We start from the raw sequence: 8,142 nt of genomic DNA, 5'->3' as shown, positions 1-8,142 counted from the left end.
GATATGTTAAGTCATTATTTGCGAATCAAACGTTTAAAACTCTAAATGATGAAGTCAGATGTTCAAAAGGAAAATGTGTGTTGCTGTGCAGCTCAGTCTAAACCTTTTGACCATCAGCCGTAGCGTTGTTTACTGCCGGCCTGCTGTCGTTTGTTTGGCCTTTGCTCTTCGTCTATGTATTCCCCTCTCGTTCTCCTCTGGATTGATTCCTTTGTGCTCCGTGTCATCCCGCGGGGGATAAATGATGTTGTTTGCCCCTCCGACAGCCAATCAATACCTCATTTTGTTTCATTTTCAGATGCTGCGTGTGCAAACGTGCACCTCTGTTTATGTTTGCTTATGTATTTGCCAGAAAGCTCTCATTGAGTCGGTGGCTAATTGCTCTGCTGATTAGGACTTCATCCTCATACCGGCTGTGTTGATTTAAACAATCCAATATGCGTGTGCTTGTATGGGCGTCTTGAGCGCCCGTGCCTTTTTTTCTGTGGGAACAGTTGGCACAAGCCGCAGCACAGCACAGTGAGCAGGGCTGAGCGGGTGTTACACTGGAATAATGATAACAAAGAGCCACCTGTCAGAGCCGGGGCTCTTTCAAAATGTCATTTCACACTGAATGGGTAATCAGGTCGGCGGCGTGTGAATTGGAAGGCTGCGGAATTACAGGCTTCTCAAACTTTTTAATGTCAAGTATACTCTCAGAGAGGCAAGGCGGGCACGCGTGGGGGAAATAATATGGTGTGGGACACCTGTCTGAGGGAGGGGGGACTTTAGAGTTATTAGATTAAGTGAGGCACAGAGGTGTGTGTGTGTGTGTGTGTGTGTGTGTGTGTGTGTGTGTGTGTGTGTGTGTGTGTGTGTTGGTGAATAATGAGGTGGAAACAACCGAGAAAAAATGGTTCTATTCTTTGTGGATAAATCATAGGGCTGCTATCAGGTGGCTGAAGCGGTGCTATCTATCTGGAGCTAATTGTGCATGAATTATGAGTGAATTCCAAGTGGTTTCAAGTGAACGATGCAGCCCAAATGCCAACCAATCAACCATAGTTGGGCTCAATAAAAAATCACTTTGAAAGTGATGTTGTTTGCTTTCTCCCCGAGCTTTTTATCAATCTGTCATTATTAGTAAGAGGCTCCTGGAGCAGGAGTTGGAAAGTGTGCTGACATATTGCATCGGTGTGTGGTTCTCCAGCTGCACCACAGCACACAGAAAGGCACTCCAGAGGGTCATCAACACGGCCCAAAAAATCATTGGACATCCTCTTCCCTCCCTGAAGGACCTGTACAGCACTCGCTGTCTCAAGAGGGCACGCAGCATCCTACGGGACTGCACACACCCAGGACACCGGGTGTTTAAGCTGCTGCCGTCTGGCAGGAGGTTCAGGCTGCTGAGGTCCCGAACAAATAGACTCAAGGACAGCTTTTACAACAGGGCAATAACCCTGATCAATGTAAATAGCTGACCTGACTGGATACCTCCCTGGACTTTTTAGGGGGAGGTAACAATGTTTAAAACGATAACAATAATATTTATATTTATAACAAGGTGCAATAATAATTAATGTGCAATAATAACAGTGTGCAATACACATACACTTATTCTTCTTTTTTATACTAAGTTAATATACTGTGTTGTGTTGTTTGTTACGTTGTGATGTTTCATATCGTGTCGTGTTGTGTTATATGTAGTGCCGACGTAGGACAGTTTTTCCAATTTCATTGTACTACTGTACTATGTATGACTGTGCAATGACAATAAAGAGTTATCTTATCTTATCTTATCTTTACTTAACGAGAGCCATTACCGAGCAACATTCGACCACAAACATCTGAATGGAGCTGCAAAACATTTGAGCTTTCTAATAAGGTGACACAGTAAACAGAAAGTTTCTGTGTGTAAATAAGGTTTTATATATCAGACAATAATTAAAGTAATCTGGTCCTCAGCAGTGTTGGTCAAGTTACTTGAAAAAGTAATCAGTAACTAATTACTGATTACTTCCCCAAAAAAGTAATCCCGTTACTTTACTGATTATTTATTTTCAAAAGTAATTAATTACTTAGTTACTTAGTTACTTTTTAAAAACACGATTTACAACCTGAAAATTATCTGCAACATTCTCTGACTGGAAGAAATTAGTTTAACATTTAAACCTATTTTCTGCACATTCCAGCACATAAAATAAAATATTTTGTGTTTACACTCAGTCTTTCAAATAGATGCAAGTAAAACACAGCAGAAAATAAATAAAGTCAAAGACTCAGCGGTCCTGTTGCTCTATTTTCACCTGTTTAGCAGGAGTGGGGCAGGCGGAGGTTTACCCTGGTGCAGGTGTGCCGCGGTCAGTGGAAGAATCCGCGAGTTTCTCTGTGTTTCCCATCACGTCGTAGCTACTCGGTGCTTGCTCGCAAGTTTAGGGGTTTTTTTTCGCTGTAAAAAGAAGTTTTCTTCCCACGCACAACAGACACTAATGTTTTTGTCACTTTTTATGGAATCAAACTCAAAGTAAGGTCAGTACTTCCACGCTTTAAACGCTGCACGCTCATACTCTCTGCACTCGATATATGATCCATTGTTGATCTGCACACAGCTGTTGTCACGAACGTCGCACTCGCTTACGTCACTGTCATGAGACATTCTCTTTTTTTTTTTTTTTTTTTTTTCCTGTCCCATTTGGTTCTTTAGCCATCAGAATTGTTGTCGAAGACCAACAAGGATACCCAATGGATTTACTTTGCCAAATGGATCATCGTGGCATTGCCGTATTGGTCCATTTGGTCGATCTTTGTTTTTATTATTTATTATATTTTATTTTCAGATGTTACAGACGGGACAGACATGAGTGAGGGATAGGAAAGGGAGAAAGAAAGAGGAAGGAAAGGAAAAACAGAAGGGGAGAGGGACAGTGAGAAAGGGGGGGAGAAAAAAAATAAAAATCTCCTGGATCACCTGTTGAGAGAAGAATAGAAAACAAGCAAAAAAGACAAAAAAACAAACAAAGCATAATACTAAACACAACACCATCGCATTAATCTAGCTAAGTGTACACTGTAAAAAAATATTCCGTAGAAAACAGAAAATGTCCTGGTAATTTTCTGCCAGTACATTTTCTGTTTTTTTACGGAGGTTTGACGGACCTTTCTGTAAATGATAAAACGGAAAATTCTGTAGATTTACAGTATACTCTCTGTACTATTTACGGACATTTCCTTCAGCTATAAAACAGAAAATTCCGTTTATTCACAGTATATTTTCTGTATCATTAACTGATATTTTCCGTTAATAGAAAAATTGAAATTTCTGTTTATATTACTATTTCCAAGCACTTCTTTTCACTGTAACTCATTAAATATAGTTCTTTATATCCTTAAACGTACATTTCTATGCAATTACAACCTAGTACACCATGTACTCAAAAATTCATAAATTAAAACTTAAATTAATTTGTGCTTCGTACACAACAACATTGGTACAATTAATGTTAAATATTCTTTTATTCTCCTTAACTCAAACACTATACTTAAATATAATGACAGCATCCATCTTGTCATAAAACTACTAAACAGCTGATACATGAACAAAATAACTCACAAGCTTTCAAATTTGAGCATTTTTATTTCCTTGAAATCAGGTTGCCCTCATGTAAATGTGTTTATTTACATTCATTCAAGTGGCTACCAAGTGTTTTCTTCAAACAGGACACCTGACAAACAAAAAATGTCATATTTAACGACATGTTCACATTTAATAATATCCAGAGTACCTTTTAGTTAGAATCACTGCCTTGTGGTAGTTTTGCCTCAGCCAAATGGTTAAGGTGTGGTTTACATCCATCTCTGTCCACTTATGATACAGTATACACATGTAGTCAGTTATAGCCAAACACCTTTGATTACTGAATTGCATTCACTTCATTAATGAAGTGAATGTAATTCACATTTGTGTGAACATTTGTCTGAGATTAACTCTTTGGGCTCTTTACCTTACAATATAACATACTTGAGTCAAAATTTGTTGACTGTTTAAGTGGTGCCACATGAATACAACTGAACAGATCTAAAGAAGATGTTCCTGAACTTTGGGTTTATTCGAACAGGACTGATGGATAACCACAGGACTTTTCCCCATATGATAACTACAACACATAATAAATTAAGACAGATTACTGTCCCAAACTTAAAGATAAAAGTGTATTTACGGGACTTGTTTTGTCAGTGAGGAGCAAAGTATAATTAGAAGTGCTTGTTCTGATGAAAAGTTAAACTGTAAACAGCAGCATAGTGAATAAGGATCTGTGTCCACGAATCCTCAGCAGTGACAACACTTAAACATCATAGTTCAAAATCCTTAATGCACACCTTTTTCTCCACGGTGTTCAAATTCTCTAAGCTGGTTAAGTAGAGGAAAAAGTCTGACATATTTCATGACCATTAAATGTTAGACAAGGCTCTGAAAACGAGGTTACAGTTACAAACAAAAACCTCTGCTAGTGCGCACAGACCCTAAATCACAACAAATAAGACAATAGTAAGACAAATTACTACAAAGTCTTGTTACCGCTCTTCATATAACAGTGTGACAAAGTCCTGAATGCAGCCTGCATGTTAGTACATCAAGGTCCATCTGAGCTTTAAGTAAAATACACACAGCTTTTCCTTGGATTTTAAGAGTTGCTCAGTTCATACAGGAACTGCAGCAGTCGGAGTTAACGTGTCGCTGTGTTGCTCCTCCGTGTCAGCCATTGAGACTAGTCGCAATTTATTCTGAGGAAAAAAAGAGAAACAACAAGACATTTTTAAAAAGTTTGTATTTTTATAATTTTTTTTTACCTAGAGCATAAACAACATAAACAAAAAAAGGATTAGGGCTGTGCGATATGACGATATATATCAGATTACGATATAAAAATGTCTATCGTTTCATATTATACACTATTCTTTGTTTTGTGGTGTTGCAAAATAAACTGTTTACGGCAATATTTTTTTCATGGTTTTGATGGTCACTGTAGTTGCTATATTATTTCTTAAAGTTCTCTCCTTCTCTTATACTTAAAATAACCACACTATGGACGGACAAGTGACTGTTTTTACGCGTACTTTCGTTACCAACAGTGAGGATAAAACCATCGTGTGGCTCCGCCGTCCGCTTGTTTATTTTCCACATAAACCTTTCACAATAAAGCTCAAGTTTCTGTTGAGACTTTTCAAACTAAACTGAAATGATATACATTATTCTCAAACATAAAATTTCAGAATATGCATCAAACAAATGACCTCAAATAAAAACATCAAGTAACTATAAATGGTGCTTACAGTCACCACGCAGATGAAGGCACAGAGAATACCAGCATGGCCAGCAAGGATGAGGCAGAACCAGAAGGACCAGTCAAAAGAAATCGAGGACCTTATTGTTAAATGAGGGGCTACCAGTGTAGCATGGACATGGTTTGGTTATGAAAAGTCTGACACGCCCCAGAAAACTGTACTATGCAAATTATGCCACAAACTGGTCCCCACCACCACTCGAACACGACAAACCTCTTTAACCACCTACACAAGAATCACATGAAAGAGTTTCGAGAGAGTTTACGAATGAAAAGCAAAAAAGAGTCGTCAGGTGCTCAAAATAATCCTTAGACTCAAACGTTAGAACAGGCTTTTCCTTGCAGCACGCCGTCTAATAAATACTCAGAAAGAAAATGGCGGCCGTTTAAACTCATGTCTAAAAATGTATAGTTTCATGCATCGGTCAAAACACTCGACTCCAGGTACACGACGCCCAACTGAAAACATTTCACATAAGTCGAGTTGCCCGAGAATCACAGAATTTACAGAAAATGCACTATTTTGTGATATATATCGTTATCAGGAGAGATACGTCTTATATTGGGATATGAGACTTTGGTCATATCACGCAGCCCTACAAAGGATTATAATTCACGTAGAGTTGCATACACATAACACCATTCTGTTGCAACAAAAGCAGTTTATAATTAAAGTAACATACATACCTTGAAAAACTAAATCAACCACAACATTAAACTCACCTTGTGTTTGTAGAGAAGGTGATCAGGGTTTTTCTTCATTTCCTGAGACCAGCTGCTCTGGATCATCACCAGCTTGTATCTTCATCTTTTTTTTCACTCGGGGAAGTCTTTCCTTTTCTTGGCCATTGCTCTGCACTGGAAAACCAAAGTGTGTGATCAAAGGTGAAATAAGGGATATTTTTCCACTGCAGGACTTAAAGTGCTTCAAGTAGTGATAGCTGTTGATCCATTTCTCAAATAATCTGTAAGGATCTGGATTTTTAAGAAAGATACAAATATCTCTGCTTATATTTGGCTAAAAGCTTGATATCCGGTTGTTCAGTCTGACGTCACTAGCCGTGTCTGGGTCTAAACTCCGCTTATTTTCCACCCTGATTTACCAATAAATTCTTTACAAATCCTACCATGTGGATTCATGGATTTTTTTCTTCACATTCTGTCTCTCACAGTTGAAGTGTACCTCTGGTGCAAATTACTGACCTCTGTCATCATTTTAAGTGGGGGAACTTGCACAATCGGTGGCTGACTAAATACTTTTTTGCCCCACTGTATATACATTGCGATTGTGCTCATTTGGAGTTGTTGCTTGGTCTACAGAGGGTCTTAAGCTTTGTTTGGCGCGATGTCCAGACAATCTATTGTGTAAGAGACTTAGAGCATAGAAGGCCGCACACGCTTACAAACACATAGAATCCATAAACCTGTCAGGCCAAAGGCCTGAAATTCATTTAGCTTATAACTGAAGTTGAGCTTGCCTAGCAACAAGTGATAGAAAAGAGGAACTGAATAGGAGTTTTGCTTGTAATGAAACTGTGTGACGTGTAAAGTACCGAAATAACACATGCAGCTCCACAGGTGTCTTATGTGTTGTTAATGCTAAAAGAGGAGAAACTTGTTGATATAATTCGTGCCATTAACAAAAGGGGCCACTGTATAAGCTAACTAGAGTTTATAGAGGAGCAAAATGAAATAAAAATGCTATATCAAGAACAGGTTATAACACAGGAAATGTGAGTTTTAAAATGAAGTTGGTGTTAACACACAGGAGTTGTTTCTAGGCAGCTTTTAGCTATGATGAAATTTACGCATGAGTAATTGCTTATATGCTTAAACCTAATTGATTAAAATGGTTGTTTTCTCTTTGATCTTTCAGTATAATAGGCGCTTCTAATGATTTGCTTGTGATCTATTGTGAAAGGTGACTTTTAGGTCAGAGTGGAGGCACTTGCAGCAGCGACAGTTTTGTGTACAGGATGTTGATGATCAGATAAGGGAGAAGATAATTAGGATCATGCTTTTGATTAAAGAGTCCCAAACGTGATAAGTTAGGGAGGCGTAGGAAAAGGTGTTTTGTTCCCTTTGGAGGTCTCGGCGACCACAGGGCTGGCAAGGATCCTGGAGGGCGGAGACCGAAGGGAGCCACAAGAGAGGGACCCAGAAAAAGGACAGACCACTGGAGATTCACAAGTGTAAGGGGTATCTCACCGGTATCGGTAAGTTCAGTGGTGAGGGAGGAGTGCTGATTGAGCTCAGCTCGCACTCTCATTCTCTCCAGCCACTGGCCAACTTTAGGCTCACTGATACCTTGGGTGTGACCACCTCAAACATGAAATGTTCTCAGGTGGAAACTGGCGTCTTACTACTGGCAACAGCTCTTCCCCCTTCTCGATTCAGAGATGGTCAGCATCCTGACAGCCCGATGGACGAAGCTGTCTCTCAGTCTGCGTCTTCTGGCCCGGAGGCTCTTCAGTATCCTTCCTGATGGCAGCAAACTGATAATAAGCCCCTGCCTCTAAAAGCTCTGTGGTTACTTTGTATCAATGCCTGATCTGATTTTTCCCACAGCAGCCACTAGGTGGCAGTGACTACACGCTGCTCAACTATGCATTCAGCCTTGTGCAGGAGGTCTATCGGCGGTGAGCTGAATTATTCACTGTCCAGACCATTGCTCTATTATTAAAGTCTGATTTCAGCTTTTGCATTGTTTGTTGGGCCACATGAGAGTGAGCCCATTTTCCCTCCTTTTGTGTCTTCTAACAGCTAAAACTGGCTGTTTAGGTTAAGTTTCCGTAACACGTTACATATATGTACATAATGT

Source organism: Mchenga conophoros, linkage group LG7 (genome assembly GCF_057382185.1).
Source record: "Mchenga conophoros isolate Kocher_MC1m ecotype Shallow Benthic linkage group LG7, M_conophoros_male_GT1.1, whole genome shotgun sequence".
In the NCBI taxonomy this organism is placed as follows: domain Eukaryota; kingdom Metazoa; phylum Chordata; class Actinopteri; order Cichliformes; family Cichlidae; genus Mchenga; species Mchenga conophoros.
Note: the sequence above shows the minus strand (reverse complement) of the source record.